General features: G+C 53.5%; 1 protein-coding gene across 1 annotated transcript in view; it reads left to right on the top strand.

Annotated features, from left to right (window-relative positions):
• The first annotated feature begins 5,429 nt into the window (after positions 1-5,429).
• Positions 5,430-20,430, top strand: part of CDH22 (cadherin 22) — a 79,114-nt gene continuing 64,113 nt past the window's right edge. The window contains exon 1 of the mRNA XM_030963086.1: positions 5,430-5,491. The gene's annotated coding sequence lies outside the window, so the exon portion shown is untranslated. The remainder of the gene's footprint in view (positions 5,492-20,430) is intronic.

Genomic DNA, 20,430 nt, shown 5'->3' with positions numbered 1-20,430 from the left:
ATAATTGTGCAACAAATTATTCATAAAGGCATTGGAATCTAATCACAAGGCTGACACCGTGGAGTCTGCAAATGACACAGTACTCAGAGAGAATAAAGATGGGGGGAGCTGCCAGGCTGTGGTGACAGGCAATGCCTGAATCTGTGGGGCAGTGGGAATGTTCCCAGGAAAGGATCCTCAGCAGTACAGAAGAACCTCAGCAAGGCAGGGTTGTTTGGCTGACTGAGTAGGGGGCATGTGAAAAATGGCTCTGGGCAAGAGTTTGGGGCACTTGGCTCAGGTGTGCCCAGCAAACAGGTCAGTGCTGGGGCTGTGTCCCTCCCAGCCATGTTTTGTCACCTCCATCTTCGTGTGGGCACGCTCTGCGTTGTGTTACACTGTCCCCAGTTCTGCAGGACTTGTGTGAGCACAGGACTGCTCCCTTCAGTTCATGCCCCTATTTCCAGCAGGAATCATGGTGCTGCACCTTTAAGGGGTGCAGAACCTCTACCACAGCCATGGGCTATGAAGAAAGCCATGTGGTACAACCTGCCTGTGGGGTCCATCCTAAACCATCCTAAACCAGAACAGCAACCAGGTAAAGGCAGGAGGCAATCAAGGCAGGTAACAGGGCATCCCACAGTGCAGCCCTCCAGAGACAGGAAGTGTCTCTGAGACAAGGATGAGCAGCTGGCCAGAGGTAGCTGAAAACCACAATGGAGCAAATGTGACCTCCCAGGGACCCTTTGCAGGGAGTGTGTCAGGGGGACTTGCTCCCATGCATCTCCCATGGCACCCTGAGCTGCATCTCTGTGAGCAAAGCCCTCTCTGCCAGTCCTGACATTCAGTGTTCAGCTCCTTTCAGGCTGAATTTTGGAGAGCAGCAGACTGAATCCTGCCCCCAGGAAGAGCGAGGCTGCTGGGACTGAGCTGTGTGCATCTCTGTTGCTGTGCTGAGAGGAGCTGGGGTGTGCTGAGGGAAAGAACACAGCTCTGCAGGACAGCTGCTGAGCCCAGCAGCCACTGCAGCCAGGGATCTCTTTGCCTAACAAGTGCACATCCTGCCCAAATTCTGTCCCCTGCTGTCATTGTGGGCAGTGGGCTGCAGGCTGCCCTTGTCCTGCCAGGGAGAAGCCCTGCAGGGAACCCAGTGTTAGGAAAGCTGTGACTGACAGGGGAGCTGGATCCTGGACAGAGCTGGACTGGAGATGGATTGCCTGCCTGCCAAATGTGGACATTAGACAGGGAGTTAGATTAATGGGAGATGGCTTTGCCAACAGAGAGGTGAGTCACAAAGCTTGTCCTGTGCTGAATCTGTTTCTCCAATAGGGAAGGAGTAGGAGGATTTAGCAAGATTAATCTTTCACAGAGTTGTGAGAATAGCCAAGATTCATGGGCTTCTCAGCAACAAATTTCCAAGTAAGCAGGCAGCACTTGGGCTTGCTCCATGTGACACAGCACAGATCTGTGCTGGTAACTCTGCAGTTTGCTGGTCACAGGTAAGATTGGCCATACTCCTGTGCTCACACATGAGCCCTGCACAGCACAGGCTGCGCAGGAGCACCAAGCAAAGCAGCTTGAAAGCATCAGTTCCCTGATTTTCCCTGAAGTGGTCTGCAGCTGCTATACCCAGAACAAACAATGCTGGACATTGCACAGAACACGAAAAGGAGCTAAGAACTCCTTTTGGCAGCTGAGAGGAGCTGGTGACACATCAGCTGGAGAGTTTGCCAGGTCTCTGCCAGGTTTGCATGAAGGAAGAGCAGGAGCAGGGTTGGACAAGAGCCAGAGCACCTTTCCTGGTGTGACCAGCACTTTCCTCTGGATAGCAGTTTGTGATACAGCACTGACACACCTGGCAGGACCTGTTAGAGATGGGGAAGGGAGAACAGGTTGGTCACAGCTACTTTTTGGCAGATGATGGGGAGCTCTCAGGCACCCCCGTGTCTGCCTCCTACAGAACTCCAGGAAGTCTCCAGGAAGGAGAATGAGGCCAGGAAAATGAAATCTTGGTAAATGGGTTTTATATTGTGGTAAATGGGTTTTATGTTGTGTTTTAAGGAGCTGTGGAGAGAAAAATCTCAGTGCTAGTGAAACAGAGATTTTTTTAGAAAAGGAAGATTTCCATTCCATGTTGGGAGTCCTGTTTCTTTCTGATATTTCTTCAGTTGTTCATGTCATGGCTCTTCAGTCTGAGCAGTTTTACAAATGTGTTGTGGAGATGAAAGCATCAGGGAAAGCTGCTCAGGATCAAGTTGGAAAAGCTTTTAACTTTCAACTCCTTGCAGACAAAGGCACAGAGAGGAAGGGGGGAAGTGCAAAAAGTGGGAAAAGGAAGAGGAAGAAGCAAAAAGAGATAAGGAGAATAGAAGAGTGAAAGGGACAGAGCAGAGAAGACAAATCACAACAAGAAAAGGGACAAGGCACCAGCAGAAAGAAAGGGAGAGATAGGGAGAGAACAAAGCAAGGGGCCTGGAGCTCAATGAGATGGGGAGAGTATAACAGAGTGAGGGAACAGTGCTGCAGGTAGAGGAAAGCTAAAAAATACAAAAGAGCTATTTAAACACTGGGGTAAAGCAGCAAGGAGAATAAGAGAAAAAGAGAAGCCAGATGAGGACTAAATTCTCATGGAGATAAAGGGGATGGCAGCAAAGTCAAAGGATAACCTGTCCATCCTTCTGTCACTGCACATACAAGACATGACATGAAAGTGACATGTCAGCTTCTCAGAGGGGCTGGGACACAGCTGTGGAGGCTGCTTTCAGTGGTCATGGGGAGTAATCATGTCACGGGTGGTCCTTAGCTCTACTTTGCCTCCTCCATCTCTCCTTCTCCCTGGCGGCTCCTGACCATGTCACCTGGCATGCTCTGAAGCACCCCTGATTTTGGGTGTCATGGAAGGACTGTCATAAACTGCCTCATTGTGGTGCTCTCCATGGTTCATCTGGGAGCTGGGTGGGACAGACTGCAGGGCCTTACCAGCACCTGCATGGCAGCAGCAAGAGGCATGGAATCATGGAGTCATAGGATGGTTTGGGTTGGAAGAGACCTTTAAAGGTCAGCTAGTCCAACCCACATGTGATAAGCAGGGACTTCTTCAACTAGATCAGGCATGGAGCTGCTGTGCCACAGGGGAGGGGGCAGTGGGAGGAGAGACAAATCTTCTGTGTCTTCAGAACAAGGGGGTCTTAGCAAAAACAGGCTGGAAAAAGGCACCATGACTACAGACAAGTGCTGGGACCATCTCCTCCCAGTATCACACCAGCTTATTGGATGCTTCCAGCCAGGTGGGCTCAGCTCCACCTGCACTGTGCGAGGTGACCTCTTGGCTGTCCCAGGGAAAGGATCGGGGTGTTCCCAGCGCCAGTGTCCTAGCTGGCACCAGAGCCTTGCAGGTGTCCCAGGGCTAGATTGGCACTGAGCACACGGTCTCTGTTTGCAGACTGTGTTAGCAGAGAGCAGCTGTGCTCCAGGCTTTGCTCCTTTCCCTACAAGAGCATCAGGCTCAAGTGGGATCCACTTTGGCAGCAGTGCTTGCAGCTGGCAGGTCTCTCAGTCTCACACTGGGATTGAGGACATTTCTAGATGTTTCTGTGTCTGAAGGGGCTGATGTGGAGCATTTCCTGGGATGTCTTGAGGGTCCCCTTGGCCTTTGAGGGTGGGAGCCATGCAGCAGTAGGGTGGTGGGAAGCCTTGTGCCAGGCAGGGCAAAGGTGGGAAATAAAGCTGCCAGAGCTGCTGCTGGGTCTGCATCCTGCTCCTCTTTTGGTCCTGGAAAGGAAGAGCCACTCCTCCTGGGTCCATGCTGTGCTTATAAGCCTCTCTTTTGCTTTCCACCCACCTCTCCCTCACCTTCAGGGCACCTGCCTGAACAGGAAGCACCAGATCCACGTAGTTTGTGGATAACCTGCCACTTAATTACTACTGTTTCTTGATCAAGTTGGTCAAGCAGAGGGTTTGTTTGTCTTGTACACAAGGTGCTGTACAAATGGAGCAACGCAGCATTCCCTCCTCTGGCATTCTCTTGTGTTCCTTTCAGGGCCAAACTCCAAGGCCAAGTAACAGAGAATGCTGTGGACACGGGAGAGCATTTTCTCCTGGTAAGATGTGAGTGTCTGGGCAGTGGAGACTGGGAAATGTCCCACTGGAGTCGGTTTGCCTAGGCTGTGACTAAAACCTGACTTGCAGGAGCAGATTTATCCATCCTCAAATACAGTACTGCAGTCTCACCAGCCTTGAGCTTCTTCCTGCTTCCATCTTCCACTGGCCCAGAGTGGTCTGCACACCCAGCATCTTGCTGCTGGTGTGTGACTCTACTGCAGGCAACAACTGTGCTGCCACTTTGCCCCTGCACCCTCAAATGCTGCTGGGCCAGGACAGTGCCCACCATGCTTTGAGCAAGACTCTGGAGGAGGCACCAAAGAGCTGAGGTGAGTGCTGAGGATGCCAACAGCCATGGTGCACAGCGGGAGGGGGTCTGACAGCCCCAGCCTCAGCCCCAGAGATGCCCAGAGCCCCTGACAGAGCTCCTGCCACCATGCCACTGGGCCATCAATGTCTGGCACCACTCAAAGGCAGCAGAAGCATGGGCTGGGGTCTCTGTCTGACGCCCTGGCACCTCGGCTCAGTCCCACGCTCACGCACTGAGTTGGATCTCAGCACCGGGCACAGGAGGGTTGGCCCTGACCTGCGGGTGGCCAGGTCTGCCCCTGCCCCTGTCCGCGCCCCGCTCCCGCCCCCGGGGCGGCCGGCAAGGCACCGGGGCGGCGGAGACGATGCGGGCGCCGGGGCGGGGGCAGCGCGGGGTGGGGAGCGGAGCCGAGCCGCGGGCAGAGCCTCGCTGCCCCGCCGGGGGCCGCGCCAGCCCGCGGGGGGTGCGGGGCCGCATCCCGGGGCCGCATCCCGGGGCCGGGCGGGTCCCCAGGGCGGGTCCCCTGGGGAGGCCCCTGGGGCCAGCCCGGGGCGCGGACCCGGCGCTGCATTCTCAGAGTCTCCAGCAGAGGCTGGGCTGGGCCGGGCCGGGCAGGGCTGGGCAGGGCTGGGCTGGCGGGGGAAGGAGGGAGGCAGGCAGGGAGCGAGGGGGAGGAAGGCGGCTCTCGCCGCACATGCAGCCCCCGCCGCGCTCCCGCCGCCCGCGCCCCGCCTGCGCCCTGCCCGCCCGGTGCCAGCACCGGCTCCGCTCGCCGCCGCCGCCGCTCGGGGCTCCGCGCTGCTGCCGGGGCTGCGATCCGCTCCGTGCCGGGGCGCAGGGGCTGCGCTCCGCTCCGTGCCCGGCTGCTCGGGCTGCGATCCGCTCCGTGCCCGGCTGCCGAGGCTGAGATCCGCTCCGTGCCCCGCTGCCGGGGCTCCGCCCGCTCCGTGCCAGGGCGCCGGGGCTGCGCTCCGCTCCGTGCCCGGCTGCGGGGGCTGCCGGGGCTCCGCTCCGCGCCGGGGCCGCGCCGGCGGGGGCCGCGCAGGATGCCGCGGGAGGCCGAGCGCCCGGCGCGGGGGAGCGCCGCGGCCGCCGCCCCAGGTAAGAGCCGGCGCGGGCGGGGGCTGGGGGGGGCGGGGGGAGCCCAACTTCTCCGTCCCTCGCCGCGCCGCAAACTTTGCCGCCGCTCGGCGGGGCTGCGGCGGGCGCTCCCCGCGGGTGAGCGCGGGCTCGGCCCGGCCCCGGGGTCGCCGCCGCCTCGGGCCGGGCAGTCCCGGGGTGCCCCGGTGTGCCCCGGTCTCCTTGGTGCCGGCGGGAGAAGCCGGAGGTTTGATGCCTCCGGCGCGGCCGCGCCAGCTGCGGGTCCGTGCACACCCTCCAATTAAAACAGTCCGGTGCTTGAAGAGCTGCAGCTCCTTTTTTAACCGGCGGTATCTTAAAACATCCTCTTCGGGCTCCTTCCTACCCAAGATCCATCTCCCCATTTCTCTCGCTGAGACCGGAGCTTTCGTGCCCATTCCGTGCCCATTCCGCACGGAATTTGCTTTGGGCGCGTGTGGATGTGTGGCTGCTATGCCCGAGGAGCCCAGCGGGAGCCCTTAGAGCCGGCCGGGTAGCATCTCCCTTCACAGAGCCACATTTTTTTCTAACAACAAAATAAAAATAACTGTTCTAAAACTAGCACTTTCCTCATTTAAGACGTGGTTCCCAACCGGCTGTGCACAGGCCTTCTGGGAGCGGGATCTGCAGCCGCATCTGCTCCCTGGCGTGCCCTGGCCCAGCGCTGCCACGCCAGGTGCCTCTCACCCACCTGGGCTCCCGCGGGCACTGCCGTGGGTCTGGGAGTGGAGTGATGCGCTTGATGCCTCTTCATTTCTCGTTGGTTTCTGACAGTTCTAACAGCCTGCACAGTCTGGGGACATCTGCCCTGTCTTCTCATCTAACCTGGTTTTATGCGTGAACAGGACCAGTTGCAGGGGTGATGGTATAGGCAGCGGCGAGGAGGGGCAGGCTCGGGAGTTCAGACTTAACTTCGTGAGATAGTGCAGTGCACCTCAGGGATGCCTTTGGACCTGAGAGGGCTACGGAGGAAGGATGGGTGGGTGGCTCCGCAGAGCTCTGGTTCTCCAGAGCTTGTTTGCATGGCCTGAGGAAATAAATGGGGGAATGTGCCTCTCTCTCCCTGCTCCTGGGCTGGTCCTTGCGCTGTTAAAATGCTGTGTGTTGCAACACAGGCTTGCATACCACTGAGGAAATCTCAGCTCATGACTGTTTCTTTGGGACCTGTTTCTGTCTCTTCAGAGTACCCAATGCACAGAGCATGGCTGAAGCCTGCAGTCTGTACTCACAGATTGCATGCCCAGCTCAGAACCTGGGCTTTGCCATGTTTTCCCTATGAGGCTGATGAATGCTCTCCACTTCTTTCAAGAGCGCTGGGTAATGAGTATTTGCAGCAAACAATTATCAGGGTTGGAGATCATTGTCCTGGTACATCAGTTTTTAAATGCTGAAAATAAATTGTTTCTCTGGCTTTTAGTCTGAAACGGTTCCTCTGTGCTGGTGCTGTGTTTGTTTGTGTTCAAGGCCAAAAGGTGGTTGTGCTGCTCATTGATGAATTCCCTGAAATGTTGACAGTACCCTGAGAGTAGCACAAGGTAGAGCCCGCTGAAATCTAAATAAGGTGGCCCAGATTCTGTGCTGACTTTTGTCTCACGTACGTCTCTGCTCCAGTGAGGTGAGGGTCAGAGCGAGTGAGGTTTGGTCTCTGTATGAAATGCCGGCTGCCGAATAATACAGTGCTGAAATTGGTGGACTCATGAAAGAAAAAGTATGTGCTGTTTCATAGGTAAAAAAGCCAGTTTTGTTCCTTCTGGAAAAAAAAAAATGCCCTTTGCTTTTTGGTGCATTGACACTTTATAATATGATATGGTGATTTCATACCTATGACAGACAAGTGGCTACTGGAACAAGGTCAGTTTTAAAACTCTTTTTCAAAAGAAGCTAGCAGGCCTCCAGAAAAAAAAAAAAAAAAAGGAAAGAAAAGGTTGTCTTTGGGTTAAAAATAACAGTTAAAATCCTATTCTTCCTAGCTCCATCCCAAAAAATACTATATTTTCATGATTCAAATGTCATGTTTGAAAAAGTCATGGTTCTTTCTTGTGTTTAAGGATTATGAGAAAAGGGTCACAATTTACTGTTTGTTGTTTATATTGTCTGATCAGCTTTTGGGGGTTTTTTTCCCATTAAAAATAATATTGAGCTAGCAAGGCTTTTTTTGTAGCAAATTTTACTTTTGTACTCATAATCACTATCCCATAGCAGTAAAATTTGGCTGGAAATGTTGCAGAGGGAATGTTTGTTTATTTGAAGCCCTTTTTTAACCCACAGACTTTATTTCATTGGAAGGATTAGATTGTTCGTGAAAGCTTTGAAACAAAACTGGACTTTGGGTGGGATTTAATCTGCTGTTATTCCTTTAAAGTACAATTACTTATTTTTTTTTCAAATAATTAGCTTTTATATTTTAAAAGCCCACATTTGAAAAGTAAAGGAAAGCAGTTTGAAAAAGAAATGGTGTGGTGACACTTGGGTTCTTCTGACATCATGTCGCTGAAGAGTATTCGTGCATAAGGATACAGCCATGTATGAATTTGTGCTGTTATCTTTTAACCATGTGGTTATGCAACTGTGTTTGGGTTTACAAGCAATGACACTTCTCTGCAGATAAGTCCATGCATATCCCGAGGCACAGGCCATTTTGAGTGATCTGCTTTCTTGAAAAATTACATGTAAAGATGAGGTGGGTGTGAATCCCAAGCAGATTGCTTGCCCGAGGTTGTAGGTGGACACGGTGTACAGCTTCTTGCTGTTCTCAGGATCTCTTTTGTCTTACCACCAGTTTATCCCGTGGTGTTTCTTTGTGGAAGGGGTGCCCGATGGGGAGGGATGCCACCAGCTTAGCCTCAGGCTGTTTGTTGCTCTGGGAATGCCCTCAGCACCCGTGTGCTCTTGGCTCTGCAGGGAGCAGGTCCCCTGTGTCACCTTGCTCTCAGGTGTGTGCCTGCCCTGGGCTGCAGGTGAAGGCACAGAGCTCTGTCCTTTGGCTTGGCTGCTGCAGCATTCTCAGGGCTCGTGCCTGTGTGTCCCTGTGAAGTCCCTGCTCTACCCCAGCAGAAAAGCCAAGTCTTTGTGGCTGGATTTTGACAGCAAATTGCTGCAGACTTGGAGCATGGGGTTGGACTTGGACTCAGCTGTTCACCCAACATGAGCTGGGTGTCCACTGCGTCTCAGCTCTGTGGGACACCTGTCTCTGCAGTTGTGTCCAGTTTGTGGGTTAGTTTCTGCTCTGGGGAGCTGTGGAGGGCTCAGGCACGGGGCTCTGCTCCTGCTGGCAGCCACTGCAGAGACCCATCCTCCCAGTTAGTTCACAGTTTCCTTTTCATTTAGTCATCACTTTCTATTATTTGCGAAGTCCATAAAAGGAATACAGCACATTACAGTAATTTTCAATTTTATCCTTTGCAACAACTCTGCTTTCAGAGTCTAGTCCAGACCTTACTTTAGCCTGGCTCTGTGTCTCTTGCATTTTTCTTTCTTTTTATTGTCCTTTGTGCTGTGGCAGGAAGAAGGGAGCTCTGTTTTATCCTGTTGGGGAATGGTTGTTGGATGGCATTTTTGTGCTGGTTCTGGCTAGCAAAAGTGGATCTTTCTCCAGCAGTGTGTGCCTTTTGTTGCCCCACAGGGCTGGCTGGGATGCCTGCAGAGGGTCTAGGTCTAGCTGTGGGTCTTCTTGGTGATGCTGTTCCTCAGATTCTCTTGCAGTGTAGTTGGAATTCTTCTTGCAAATGGATGTCTCAGCTCTTTGCCAGCATTGCAGCACCTTCTTCTGAGGCCTGTGGGACACTGTGAGCCTGAGCAAGTGGGTGTGGGGCCCAGAGCAGCCCCAGAGCTCCCTTAGCTGTTGATGTTTCCTGGTGCATGGGCAGCAAACGGGGGTGCAGGACTGTGCTGGGAGGTGGGAGCACAAGGAGAGAGTGTTCACAGCATGGGGAGTGCCTGGGGTGCCTGTGCCTCAGTGGCTGGGCATGGCTTTTGTGTTCAGACAGGTTTCCAGGTGCTGTCTCAGCTGCTTCCACATTGCTGACCCAGCCTGGGTGGTGGTGAGGGCACACACCAGTGTCACCTGGGGTGGCTCTCCCCAGACCTCCTAGAGGGCAGCTTTGCCTAAAAGGTGGGGGACAGACCCTGCTAAGCTGAGGCCCCTGCATTTTTCTTCTTGAAAGCAGGTGTAGTTGTGCCCTTGGGCATAGGAGAGGCAGCCAGCCCAAAGCTGGTCCATCTGTGCTCCAGCCCAGAGCTGGTCCATCTGCTCCAGCCCAAGGGCCAGGTTTGACTGCATCATTCATTGCTGCTGCACGTACAACCTGGAAATCAAGGTGCTTTTCAGAAAGTGTCTCCTTTCTGCTGGGTGCCCCATCTCAGGATAGCTCACTAAACACAAGGCAAGGCTGCAATGCTCATTGCAGGAAGGGCAGCACTTCTGTGTTCCCAGTCCTGCCCTCCTGCTCTTGTGTGGGAAATCTGCACTTGCTGTGCCCTGTTCTGCTGTCCTGCTGTTACTCACTGCCTTGCTCTGGCAGTGCCATCCATGAGCCTGGAGAAAATAAACCCAGCAGAGCTCATTCAGTTTTGACTCTGCTCAGTGCTGCACTTCCTAATTTCAGATCTCTTGTGGGAGAGCCGTGCCTTAGCTCACACTCCTTAGCCCACTCCTCTGGGCTAAGTGCCTGTTAGCACTGCTGTCACACTGTTGTGGGCAGGGTCTGCTCCCCAGACAGAGCCACCTTGCTTGTCTCACACTGTCACTGCTGTCACGTGTGCTGAATTTGGCCCTGCCTGGCTCATGGTGGAAGCTGTGGCTGTGATGGAGGTGAAGCACCCACGGGTTTGTGGCTGCCCTGCAGGAGCATTTAGGGAGGTGCCCTGTAGGAGCAGAGCTGGGAGCTCTGCTAGGGCACTGGTGTGGCAGGGCCCGTCACTGCTTGGGCTGAAGTGATCCTGTGCTTTGCTTATGGCACTTCTGTGAGCTTTGCTGATTGGGAAATCCTTCAGGGAACCATGAAAGCAGAATTGTTTGTCCAATATCCTTTTGCAGACACCCCCTGCCCCTCTCTGTTGCTCATCCCTGCTACAGCACTCAAGAGAACACCAAGGGGAAGGAGACATGGGCTCAGTCCTCTTTGACACTGCCGTGCTCACCATTCCCTCTTCACCTGGGGCTTTCTTAATCTCTTCCCAACTGGCTGTAGCCAGTGGCATTAACAACTGCAGGTGACTTGGAGCTTGAGGCCCTCAAGTCACCTGAAGCTGCTGATGGCCAGAAGCTTTCCACAGCCAATGATGGGATGTGAAGGTAGTCGCCATAGAAACATCTTGGGCAATAAAAGGAGCCCTGAAAGCTCTGAATGCCTTTTGGCAGGAGCCCATGTGTGCATGTGGGTACAGGTAGTGGTGCTCACCCTGCAGACCAGGGCTGTGAGTGAGACATTGGGAAACAGCAGCTGTGGGAGCAAGCACAGCAGCTGAGCGCTGCTTTGGTAAACTGGCACTTCCCTGAGGTTTTGATGGCAAAAGGGTGAGATGTGGTCACAATACTGGCCTGGCAGGAGGGAGCTCATTCCCACAGATGAGCTGTCCAGGTCTGTGCAGCAATCAGCCCCTCCTGGGTGCTGCAGCCACAGGCTTGGGGCAGCTTCATCCCCAGTGCAGTGCATGGCAGCCCCTGGGGACTCAGCACAGCCTCTGCAGGTGACACCTGTCTGTCTCTGGACCCCTCCTTGAGCACTGCTGCCCTTCCCTGTGCTCTGCTGAGCTGTGTGCGGGCAGACACCAGCCCAGGAAGGGCCCCATGCCCACCTGAGAGGTGCTGGAGCTGGGCACCCTGGGCTATGTCCCTTTGGCCCTGGCCTGGATCTGCCCCCTTGGTGCCCCTCTGCTGCCTTTGGGACAGAGCCTGGGAGCCCCTGGCTGGCTGTTTGCTCACAGGCTGCCCAGGGAGCCTGATCCTCTGCCCTGTGGGGCAGCTGGAGCCTCTGTTGGCCAGAGTCAGCGGGGACAGATAAAGGTTTGGCTGGTCCAGGGGAACCATACTGGTCTGGCCATGCCAGGAGGGAAGAGAGCTGGAAGCTGTGGTCCAGACCCTTGTTCTGGCAGCCTCCTGCTCTGGAATGGATGTTCCCTTGAGCCAGACAGTAACTTGTGTGTGTGCCTGGGGATGCTGCACTCCCTCCTCCAGTGCTGCTTTCTTGCATCTCTGTCTGTCACACTGGGATTATCTCCCTCTGCTCCTACTGCAGCTTCTTCCCGGAATCCCAAATCCCCAAAATGCTGTTTCTCCAATAATCCTTGTCATTAAAAGTGGCTCCTAAGCTCTGAGCACCTCCTCCTGTCCTCATCACCCTCTCTAGAGAGAATCAGTTTGAGTTATGCACATACTGACAGTGAGCAAATAATCTTGTTAACCTGGGACAGGACACTGTTTTGTTCCACCCCCACCACTACCAAACTGCAGAGTTACCCTTGGATCATTCTGTATTTTCACTATGCAGTGTTTTTAGCTGTGTGAAAATGTGCTTTCTTTGCTATTGTTATGGCCCCAACTAGGCATGTGACTGTTGACATGTGACAGCAGTTGTGCCTGTGTGGACAGGGAATCGTTTTCCCTGCCACTGGAGTCTGGAAGGTGGAGGACACACAGGTGAGGAGGGAGGGATTGCTTTGAGAGCTGGACTTCACCAGCTTTCTGAGCTTGGCTGCCTTCCCACTTATGAAATACAGCTAAACCTTTTGATGGCAGGTAGGAATAGCTGAGCATCAGCAGAGTCCTTAAGAAATTACATCCCTGCTTAAACTTTTCAAAAGTCAGCTGAACGCCCGTTTGCTACAGCCCTCCTGGGCTGTTTCCCAGCAGCACGGTGTTTTTTCCAAAATCACTCCTGCTGCAGGAATACTGTCCCAAGGCAGGGCACCCATTCCCTGGGCACCCTGAATTCTGGCTGTGGCAGCTCTGGGGGGTTGTGGCAGTGTAGTAAGATGAGCTCCCAAAGTGTAGTAAAAATAAGGGCAAGGAGACCTGCTCCTTTTTTAACGCCTTTATTTATGAAATCAGCTCTGGGTGCTGCTGCTCCCTTCGGCGGTGTGGAGGAGGAGGTAAAACAGCTTTGCTATGTAGCAGAGCTGGGGCTTCCATCCTCACGACCCTGCGTAGGAAAACTGCAAAATTCCTCGTCCGAAATCCTCATCCTGGTCCTGTTCTTGTCAGGTTATGGTGACACCCGAAATCACACCCGTGGAACAGAGCAACAGTTCCTGAGTAGGACATGTCACTCAGTCCCTTACACTGCAAGTTGGCTCCTCTTTTTAGGATGTTCTCTGGAATTGCACGTTGTGTCTCGATTTACAAGTTACTCACATGTCACCTTCTCTATGGCTAAAGCCATTTCGGGACAAAAATGCGCAGGCAAGGGGCGGCTGGGTAGGGTGACCAACAACACTGACAGTTAACAGAATCAACACATTCAACTGGGTAAGCAACACTTAACAACCAACAAACGGGGCGAACATCGATTCACTGAGTTATCCTATAAACTTCTTCATAACAGCGGTGCCAGGTCAGCGGGGCCGGGGGCGGACACGGGCGGGGGCTCCCGGTACTGGAGGGCGGGCACGAGCCGGGGGCTCCCGGTACCGGAGGGCGGACACGGGCCGGGTTCTGGCTGCTCCCGGTACCGGGGGCGGGCACGGGCCCGGTTCTGGCTGCTCCCGGTACCGGGGGCAGGCACGGGTGGGAGGCTCCCGGTACCGGGGGAGGACACGGGCCGGGCTCTGGCTGCTCCCACTACCGGGGGGCGGACATGGGCCCGGTTCTGGCTGCTCCCGGTACCGGGGGAGGACACGGGCCGGGCTCTGGCTGCTCCCGGTACCGGGGGCGGACACGGGCCGGGCTCTGGCTGCTCCCGGTACCGGGGGAGGACACGGGCCGGGCTCTGGCTGATCCCGGTACCGGGGGCGGACACGGGCCGGGGGCTCCCGGTCGGGCCGGTGCCGGCAGAGGGAGCCAGCCTTCCTCCGTTCCTGTGCGCAGCCCGCCGTGCCAATTAACCAATTAATCTGAAAGAGAGGTGAGCTGAGAACAGGGCCCTCCGTTGGGCAGTGCCTCTGTGGTCTCGCTGAGGATGAGAAGTGACCGTGTCTTTCCCAAATCCCTCTTTTCTGCTTTGTTGCCCAGATTCAGCTCTCAGGTGAGCCCTTGGGTGGGTTTGGTGTGGCCCAGCTCGATGCAGGACAGGAGCAGCCTCGGTGGCAGCTGTGGCAGGGCTGATGGCACATCTGGGTGTGTGGGCAGGGGACAAGCCCCAGGTGTGCACGGGGCCGGGGCTGCCACTGTGAGTCCCCATGGCACGAGTGACCAGGGGCTGGGGCTGACCCTGCAGATGGACAGTGGCCTTGCCCAGGAGCTGGCAATGGGTTAGGGAAGGCAGATGAGGGTTTTTGAGCTGGAGCTCTGCAGCCCTGCCTAGAGGACTGTTGTGCTGACAGATGATGCTGCTCCTGTTCTTGGTATCACAAAGCAATGGACATGAGGAGTGAATGCAGGCACTGAACCCTCCCCAGCTGCAGTAGCCACCACAGGTGAGCATTTATGGATTTTTCTCTTAAAAAGCAGTTTTGTGTAATGGGAGACTTGTGTCTGCTGGGAAGGATGCTGGAACCATCAGTTGAGGCTTTAATTGGTTTTGCACCTAGAGTGCTAATGTATTTCAGTGGATTAGATGGGAAGTGGGGTGGTGCTTGGCTGCTCCAGAACTGGAGATGTGAGCTCTCGTCACAGGACTGAGAGGCTCAAAGCACTGTGCAAGGAGAATGGCAGCTTCTCCCTCTGCCACTCTGCTGCTTTCTGGTTAATGCCTTTGGAAGGGTTCAGTCTGATTTCCTCTGCTCTGGCTGTGAACTGGTGCAGCCAAGTGTTTTGGGCCTGTTGTGGGATAGCCTTGGTAAGCAGCTAAGCCCCATACAGCCAATTATTCACTCCCTCACTCCCAAGTGGGTTGTGGGAAAAGGAAAGGAAGAGTAAAAGCAAGAAATGTGTGGGTTGAGATAAAAATGCTTTAATAAGTGAAAGTGGAAGAAGGGAGAAAGAAAACAAGGAATGCGAAGGCAAACACTCACTGCCTTCTCTGCATGGACTGATGTCCAGGAGTTCCTGAGCTAAGGGTGGCAAACCCCCCAAGATCCCTCCTCTCCCTTTTTGTTGCTGAGCATGATGTTAGATGGGACAAGGTAGCTTTGTGGTTGATCTGGGTAATCCACTCCCAAACTCTTGTGCACCCTCAGTCTGTTTACTGAGGACATGGTGAGAAGCAGAGAAGGTTTTAACTCTACAAACACCATTTGGCAGTAGCTAAAATATCAGTGTGTTACCAGCTTTGTTTTGGTAACAAACCTAAAACTCAGCACCAAGCAGAGCTAATTAACTCCCTCCCAGCCACACCCAGTACAGTTAAACACCTTTTAGTGCTCATCCTTAGGGAGATGCCTTGGAAAAAAATCCTTGTCAGACCTGGGCAGCAGGAGATGGAGCCTCTGTCCTGTGGATCTGCTGGCCAAGGCACACTCAGGCTGACCAGGACACAGATGTGGGGTGCTGCCAGGCATGGTGTGTGTTGGGAGAAGCTGCAGAAACAACAGAGTGCTGGAGAGCAAGCCTTGGTAAGCAGGACTGTGTGTCGGTGGTGAGCTGGTGTAAATGATCCTCAGTCCTTCAGAGGGCTGGAGCTGGCAGGACGGGCTCTGACCTGGGACTGCTCAGGGCTGCTGCTCAGCATCTGCCTTCAGCTCCTGGCCACAGGCTCCAGTCAAGTTTGTTTCTTCTAGAGAGGCATTTTCCAAACCTTAGTCTGTCCCAGAAGGAGAAAATCCTGCAGCTGAGCTTGTATTGCTTATAGTAAGCACTGTCAGGGTTGTGAAAAGCTGCTGTGAAATAGAAACGAGAGGGAGGGGCTGTGAGGCACCAGGCTGGAAGCTTTTTCTTTAAACTGCAGCTGAGCTGGGCTTAGGCAGAGGTAGGACATAATGTCTGGTCCTGGTTTCCAGAAGGCAGCACATGCATTTCCCTTGTGAGAGATCAAAGGTTGGGACTGAGACTCATCTGTATCTTTTTTATATCTAGTCCATCACTGTGCTATCTGGTGCTTCCCAAGTATATATAGAAATAGCTTCTTTTTTTTTTCTTTGTCCTCTTCTAGACAATGCCTGGAGTCTTTGATAACTTTTTTTATGTTTTATATGTTTTTGTGTGTGAGGTCTGTCCGTGCCTCTGTGTACCAAGATGTGGAAAGCTGTTTGATGAGTGAATGCTCTTGGTGTCCTCCAGCATGGGGGCCCAAGGAGTGCCCAGATGCAGTGCTTGTGTCTGGCTTGGTCCTGAACCTCTCAAAGGTTTGTAACCAGCCCTGCTCAGGGCAGCTGTGTCTTGCTTTTCTGTGTTGGAATCACCATGACTGTGTGTTCAAAAGGTGTGAGTTTTGGTGTCACACCTCTGTGAGGTGTGATGGGAGAGGCAAGGGGCAAGACATGTACAGCAACTCCGAGGCCCAGGGGGGCTAAAATGGCTCCTTGGCTGGACACAAAGTTTGGCTTTGGATGCCCAAACTCTGCCTGAGGTTGCTGCCAGGAAAGGGTTGCTGGGTTGGAGAGGAACACATTTAGTCTGTGCTGCAGTCCTGACACAGTCCAGTGTCCAGCTGGGGCAGTGGGAGCCTGGAGGTGGGAGTGGCAGCACACAGGGGGTGATGCGCAGTTTGGATTTCAGCACTTGTGCAAGTGACAGCATGGACTGGCTGTGGTGGGCTCTGGACTGGGGGTTTGGGGTGTGTGAATGGGTTCTGATGTGACTGTCATCAAGGGAGCTGGGAAGGAGCGCGCAGGGGGCAGTGGAGCAGCCCAGAGGACAAAGGGAGTGCAAGCAAGGGTGTGCAGTGACAGAGCAGGATGCAAGGGGTTAATGTGTGTGAGGGTGACAAAGCTGGAGGAAAACCACACAGGAAGGCGGCTGTGGCTGTATGTGTGTCCTGCCACTTCTCCCTCTTCCAGGCACAGAACTGCTTTGTGGGGGGGTGCCCAGAGCCAGGGTCTGTCAGTCAGTCTGTCTGTCTGTCTTAGGTTGTGGGGATCTTTCTCTGTCAGAGTGGCTGCTGTACTGGCTGGAGAGGGTTGGGTCAGGGGAGTGCAGTGTGTGCCCTGCGTGTTCTCAGGGAGATCCCTTGCTGAAGCAGTGCCAGGCTGGCAGCCTGGGCTGGGGCAGGAGGACTGGGAGCTGCAAATGGCTGCAGCTGCCTGTGTGAGTGTCTGTGCCCCCTCCTGCACGCCCACACTCCCGCATGTTCCAGCACAATCCTGCTTGCTCACGTGTATGTATATCCCCTTTGCTCTATTCTTTCCCATGCACTTTGTCCATCTGCTTCTCTGTCCTCCCTGTTGCTGCTGTAATCTCTCTCTTTCTTTCTCCCTTTGTTGCCTGGGCTGCTTTGCTGCCTCTGACTTCACCGTGTCCCTCTTTATTCCTTTTGATAATAATAACATTAGAACCTACGTACAAGGCCCCAAGGTCCCAGCTTTGTGCAGATACATGAGGAAAGACCCTTCAAAGCCTGGTGCTGGCTTGAGAAGATCCTCACAGCCTCACTATTTCCAGGAGTGTCAGAGGCAAAGGGCTGGATTGTGAAATAAGCCCTGTGCCAAACCCCACGCTGCGTCCTCTGTCCACCCAGGAATGTCAGAAGTGAAGATGCCAGTCTTGTTTGATGGAGTTTCACACCAAAGCCCTGAACCCCTGTGCCTGATGGAGGAACTGAATGATTAATTCCCCTTTATCAGTTGTGCTGAGCAGAGTGGTTGTTCCCAGGGCTCCCAGTCTGTCCCTTCCTCTTTGTGCTGTTGGTTTGGTAGTGACATTAAAGTGAAGCTACTTGCAGATTCTGTTCCAGTCTGCTGTGTTCACGTGCTTCAAGCTTTCAGAAATGTTCTCCCTTTCAACTGCAATTTGCACATTTGGCCTCTGCTGAGAGGTGATGCTTCAATGGGATGCTGAAGTCTGGTGGTTGGAAAGCAGTGTTTCTGTGATGCACTGAGCTTTGCATGTGTGATAGCCACAGTATTTCCTGTGCTTGAAGGCCCTGGGTGGCTGCTGGATGCTGGTTCAGTCTGCAAATACAGCACTGGGGGAGTGGTGGAGGAGGAATCAAATCTTTTTCTTCGCTCAGCAGAGTGGTCAGAGTTCCTTGCAGAGGGAAGGCTGGTGCTGTATTCTTGCAGAATCACATCCAGAGACCCACAGACTTGTCATAGGGGTGTATCTCTGCTGTGCTAGTCCATCACAATTCAGAGCTAGCAAAGGGCTCTGAAATCAGGAGACACATTTAACACTTTTTGTCCCTCTCAAAGCCCTCCAAGGAATGTACTTCCAGTGTGTAGTGGTCTCTTTCAGCCTTGTTCAGCCACTCTCCAGTTTTCTGATGCTTCCACTTCAGCTTTCTCATAGGTGAACCTTCTGTTATTTATGCCTGTGTCCCAAATCTCCTTGCTGAGAGCTGGATTTGGGAAAAGAGCAAGCAGTAAAATCAAAAGCCATCACCTGTTCCCATGGTTTGCTGCTCTTTGCAGCCCTTTGAGTTTATGTACAGCAAATGTCTGTTGCAAAGTCTGTCCCTGCAAACAGTAACAGGCTGGTTTGGGGTATTTGCTTCCCCTGTGATTTCTCTGTGAGCAGCATGGCTCCAGAACAGTAGAAGGAGATGGAGGTGGGCTGCAGCAGCAGGACCCTCTGGTTTTGTCCCTGCAGTGAAGGGTCTGTAACCAGTGCCAGCCTCTTCCTGGGCACCTTGGAGCACTGTGGAGCCTTTTTGCCAGCACTTACATCGGTCACTTTGTTGGAGCTGGCTGTCAGCAGGATCCTTTCCTTCTTTAGGCAAAGTGCCTCAGAGAGCCTGAGCACACTTTCTGAGGCGAAACTTGGTCCCTTCACAGACCTGGGGAAAGATGTCATTTGTGGATGCAGCAGGGTTGGCAGCTCTGGGTCCTGCACATGAGGATTTTGGGAAATTCCACCTGGGAGCACCTGTGTGTCAGTGCTGGCAGCAGAGAGCAAAGCCAGGGGCTCCCAGAGCAGGTGGCTGAGGTTCTTGCTGAGATGTCTGGTCCTGTCCCAGGCTCACCATCCTGGCAAGGGGAAGTGGGTGGTGTTAGCTGTTGCTGCCCTTAGGTCTGCCCCTTGATGCTCTGCACCTTCCTGCAGCACTCAGGAGAGTCCCTGATAGCTGAGGGTGGAGGAGGAGTGTGATTTCTCCCTGGGGAAGTCATGTTGGAGAAAAATGAACTGGATCTGGCCAGGTGAGATGTTTGAACAGTGCCAGTGCCTGTAAGCTCTGTTGGGGCTGCTCTGTGGTGGCTGCTTCTCCAAGGGTGTGCATTGCTTTGGACTCATCCTGAAGCTGTTTGGAATGTGGAGAGTTGTCGCTATAGGACATGAAAGAACACAAGCACACACCGCTGCTCTCAAGGTGAAGAAAAAGGGAAGTTTATTTTCTGACTCCAACATTTATAGTTTTCCAAGAGTGACAGTGGATTGGAGGGTGACAGTGCCACCTCTCCAATGACACTGGACGAACCAACGGTCCATCAAATTTCTCCTCCTCCATAAAGGAATGCAAAACAATGAGTTATTTACAGAAAGTGTGTGAGAAAGTTCACTACAAGAATGTCAATATCAGAAGGCTTAGAAAATCTTAAAAAACCAGGGTGACAGAGAGTGGCATCATTTTGCTTACCAGGGGGCTTGTGAGAGGTGTAATATTGCTGGCAGAGCAGAGAAAATTGGTGTCTGTCCAGTACAAGACACCTCAGACAGGACAGAAATTGAACAGGACCTCATCACCTGTTGTAACATTCACTGGTGTGTATTGGAAGATTTGCCCTTCCTCGAGGGAAGGAGGAAGGACCAGCCCTAGAAAAGGCAGTGGGACTGGTGTGTGTCTCTCTGAACTGTCCCATCCCTGCTGGTGTGCAGACTCTCCCTCTCTTGCTGGTTAATATTAGCATTCCGTCTGTGGAGCGGGCGATGCAATTAACACAGAGGTGCAGTCATTCATCCTGGCTGCAGGACCCGGGGGATCAGATGTGCTGGGGATAGGAAGCAGAGGCTTTCTGCTGGGAAAGAATGTCACAGCACAGCGGCCACAGAAATGAAAAGCTATTAATAATGATCCCGGAACTTCACTTCCATCAGCTGTTTATTTAAAGGTGCTCCATATTCAAAGCCTCCTGATTTATGTGGGCAATAACGCTCACAGTCCTGGGATCACTTTTTTAAGCAAGGCTAATGGGGTGAAACCATCATACTGCGACAGTAGAGATCAAGCTGGGAAAATGATACTGGAGAGAAAAATAAACTATTGCCTAGATAATCCCTGAGCTACGCTGGGCTGGGAGCTGGTGGGAGCTCCCTGCTTTTCCAGCATTTATTAATGCTTTCACTTCCTTTTTTTTTCTTGGTCTTTGTGAACAGAATTTAGTGGGCATAGAAGGGTATCAAAATTTGATTTCTACTGGACTGGATGCTAAAATGCTTCTTCATTTGCATGTGAGTGACCTGGGACATGTGGTCTCTCTGTCCCTGTCTCCAGATCTCCCACCTGGACTTGGTCCATTCCCAAAGGACTGGTTCCTCTGGGGAAAAGTGTCTGTGCCCTCTGTGTGGGTTTTGCCTGCAAAGTGGTGGCACAGAAGTGCCTGGGGGGACACAAATGGGTTATTCTGGGCTGTGGCACTGAGGGGACAAAGGGCTGCTCTGCTCTGCTCTGGGGGTGTCTGGTTTCCATGTGCGTTCTCTTTATGGGGCTGTTTGCCCCCGCCTTGGTGGGGCCCAAGTTGGGCCATTGACATGTGAATTTTGCAGAAACTCACAGTGGTTACCTTGTTCTGCAGTT

This window comes from Camarhynchus parvulus, chromosome 20 (assembly GCF_901933205.1).
Source record: "Camarhynchus parvulus chromosome 20, STF_HiC, whole genome shotgun sequence".
Classification (NCBI taxonomy): Eukaryota; Metazoa; Chordata; class Aves; order Passeriformes; family Thraupidae; genus Camarhynchus; species Camarhynchus parvulus.
The sequence above is the reverse complement of the archived record's forward strand: the minus strand, read 5'-3'. Positions and strand labels throughout refer to the sequence as shown.